The sequence below is a fragment of the Staurois parvus genome, unplaced genomic scaffold (assembly GCF_062004578.1).
Source record: "Staurois parvus isolate SC_StPar_1 unplaced genomic scaffold, SC_StPar_1.0 ptg000155l, whole genome shotgun sequence".
NCBI lineage: Eukaryota > Metazoa > Chordata > Amphibia > Anura > Ranidae > Staurois > Staurois parvus.
In genome coordinates, this window is record NW_028317951.1 from 29,811,014 (window position 1) to 29,814,446 (window position 3,433).

General features: G+C 38.9%; 1 long non-coding RNA gene across 2 annotated transcripts; it reads right to left on the reverse strand.

Moving 5' to 3' along the window:
- Window positions 1-478: 478 nt before the first annotated feature.
- On the reverse strand, window positions 479-3,089 carry LOC149463380 (uncharacterized). Of its 2 annotated transcripts, XR_016312492.1 has the most exons (6): window positions 3,027-3,083; window positions 2,299-2,351; window positions 1,471-1,532; window positions 1,332-1,400; window positions 1,165-1,254; window positions 479-1,089 (listed from the first exon to the last, which is right to left on the reverse strand). It is a non-coding gene; the product is annotated as an uncharacterized LOC149463380 (long non-coding RNA). The 2 variants fall into 2 exon arrangements; XR_016312493.1 differs by lacking the exons at window positions 1,332-1,400; window positions 1,471-1,532; window positions 2,299-2,351 and having other exon boundaries at window positions 3,027-3,089.
- Between the last annotated feature and the right edge of the window lie 344 nt (window positions 3,090-3,433).

Here is a 3,433-nt window from a genome sequence, read left to right on the forward strand (position 1 = left end):
TGAAAAATGGAAATGAAAGGAAAAAAAGGGGGTTGCTGCAACTGTTTTACCTCGTCTTAAAAGGTCCTATGCAGATATTGCATATTGCAATATTACTTGGACAAAAAAGAAATAAATAAATAAATTTATATATATTTATTTATATATATATATATATATATATATATATATATATATATATAAATTGATATCTATGTGTAGCTGCAACTGTAACACTTTGTTTATCTAAAGTGTTGTACTTACCTACAGTTTCTGCTACAGTTGTGAAAAAAGTTAAAATATTGGGTGACCAAAAATTACAAAGAAACTACAGTGCTCACCTTTACTCTGACTGGAAGTATCAAATCCTTTTCCAATACCAGAAACTGGTCTCCTGATCTATGTATAGCATGAGCATTTCCTCATAGTCTGTGAATTGAACTGTTTTTGCAATTCTGGAACCAGTATTTGTTTCTGCATTGAATACATGAAAAAAAAATTTGGAGAAAAATGTAATCAACATTTATTAATAATTCCTCAGCATAATCCTTTTTTAAATTAAAAACATTTATTTATATATCTTTCTTTATTATTCATTGCAATGTCTTCTATACAGTCCGCTTTATATCCTGGTAACGTTTTCTGTATGTGAGGCTATTCCAATTGCATTGACAGCGTTGCTAATCTGCCACTGCTTACGTTTCCATGTTGATTCAGTCTTCGACATTTTGGAGCCAAGCAATTTGGTGAAGACTGGGACAATATTTTCGATGATGGTGAGGTTTTCAGCATGCGTGAATTTAAAATTTCTTATATGGCCCTCTGGTTTTTTCTGCATTTTTTTCTGCAAGAGCAAGCTTGTTTCTTCTAAACTGTCACTGCTTCTACTCTCCTGTCTCCTTTTTTTAAAACTTTTTGGTGGATATTGCTGTTCTCTTGTCTTCAGTGCTGTCACTGCTCTCTTCCTCCAATGGTTGGTATGTCTTGTCTTCAACATCATCATCATCTATTTCTGTACTGCTGCCAAGTTCTTGTTTTCCCTTTGCACTGAGGTCTTTCCTTTTCCATCTCCTCTTCACTACTACTGTTGATAGTTATTCTTACATAACCCTATAAAATAAAGATTGATTCATTTTTTGTATATCACATCATTTCATTATAATATTTTAGGTAATGTTCACAAACCTTTTATTTTTTTTTTCCAGATGATCCTGTTGGGACCACACTCCCCATGTCCATTCCGACAGATGTTTGGTGCCTCATATATGTCCACTGCTAAAATAAGCAGATAATTGTTGTTAAGCTTGAAAATTGTAGGGCTTTGATATTATCAACAACGCCATTATACATACATTTGTTTTGTTAGGTTTGATTATTTGTATTTTCTCAAGACCTGTGGGATTTTCAAATGTCCTTTGAATCTGTGTGAAAATTATTACATTAAAAAAAATCTATTGACTTTTTGTTTATCATTCAAATATAGTCATCTACCTTTGTTGACTGTTTCTCCAGATTTTCCTTCCCTTTTTTTTATGAAACAATCCTGATGTTGTCTAATGCAGAGATATAACATTTCAGTATTTACTGCATTAAATGGAGATAGAAGAGAAAAAGGACAGAGAGAAAAAAGAGAAGATATTTGGGACAGAGGTTAGTAGATCACAATGTGAAAGGAGAGAGAATGGTGAGTGAGAAGGAGATAGTATAGGGTTAAGATAGAGAGAAATAGGAGAGAGGGAGGGCTAGGAACTGGAATATAGAGGAAATTAGGTTAGGGGGGAGGCGGAATGGGGGAGAGAGAGGGGGGAGAGTGAACGAGAGAGAGGGAGAGAGTGAATGAGGGAGAGAGAGGGGGGGTGAGAGAGAGAGGGGGAGGGGGGAGGGGATGAGAGAGGGGATGAGAGAGAGAGAGAATGAGAGGGAGAGAATGAGAGGAAGAGAGAGAGGGAGGGGGAGAGGGAGGGGGGGAGAGAGAGGGGGGAGGGGGAGAGAGAGGGAGAGAACGAGAGGGAGAGGGAGAGGGAGAGAACGAGAGAGAGAGAGAGTGAGGGGGAGTAAGAGAGAGAGACAGAGAGAGAGGCAGGGAGAGAGAGAATGAGAGAGAAAGAATGAGAGAGAGACAGAGAGAGAAAGAATAAGAGAGAGAGACAGAGAGAGAAAGAATAAGAGAGAGAAAGAAAATGGGGGGAGGAGAGCTAATGGGGGGGGGCAGAGCAAGAGAAGAAAGATGATAGAGGATGAGGGAGATAGAAGAGGGAGGGCAGGCAAGTGGCAATAGAGGGAGTGCATGTGAAATGTATAGAAGCAAGTATAACATACGTTACTTTGACCATTAGAACACTCTTTTCTTGGTCACTTCTTTCAGCAAGACCCTGATTATAGATAGCCAATTGGTTGGTAGCATAAAACAACAATTAAAAAAATATATAATGTGTTTGAACATTCAAATCGAGTACCTTGACTGTACTGCATGGAGTCTCACAATCTAACGGACTTGGGCAATATAATGACACAATTGGAATCAATCAATTGTAAGCAATGAATGACATTTATAAAACAGGAAACACGATACACACTAGGTTACATTTATACATCGCAATTTTTTTTGGGTGGCTAACAATACTGCAAAAGTAACACTTTTACCAGTAATTTTTTACACACACATAAAGAAAAAACTGTATGCTTCTGCACAGCACTGCCATAGATTGAACTTTTACCATTAATGCAGTCATGCATCCCACTACTGGTGTGTGTGGTGTGGACACTGTCTGTATAGTTGCTTTGCATGGGACATGTGCATAGGTAGAACATTAACACAAGGAACAAGCAATCTTGGACAAGCTTATGTCATTGCCTAAAGTTTTTACAGTTCTGACATGCAGAGTTAGGCAGCTGTGGTGACTTCAGTGTTATCTAGTGATGACTTGCATGTTTGCTGCAATATGCTTAGTGGTGGCTTGCATGTTTGTTAGCTGGTGGTGGCTTGCATGTTTACAGAGAGTTGTTTGCAGAGTTTGTATGCAGTGAACGGGCTTGTTTGCACTTACCATAATTTGTTCAGCCAGGTCCAGCATATTGGGCTTCTGTTCCTGGGCTGTCTGTCTCTCCAGCGAAAGTGATATACTGCATGGCTCCACCCACCAGAAAATGACCTTCGACACAGGGACGTGCGGTAACGTAACACATGAAAATATGCCATGTTGCCAGTTTCTGCTCAGGGAAATGTGACTCTCCCGGTTTTGGGAGGTGGGGGTTTGGGTGTGGGGTGGCTGGCTTGGTTATGTTTTATGGGAGTTTGTAGTTTTTTTCTTAAAATGAAAGGTACATTCTCTATTTCAAGTGGTCCATTTCCTGGAAAGTATCAAGTATGTTTTTTATGCTACCTGATCTGCATTTCTGTGCTTTCTTCTCGGGATTTCAGCCTGAGGGGCCGTATACTCATTTTAGAACATCC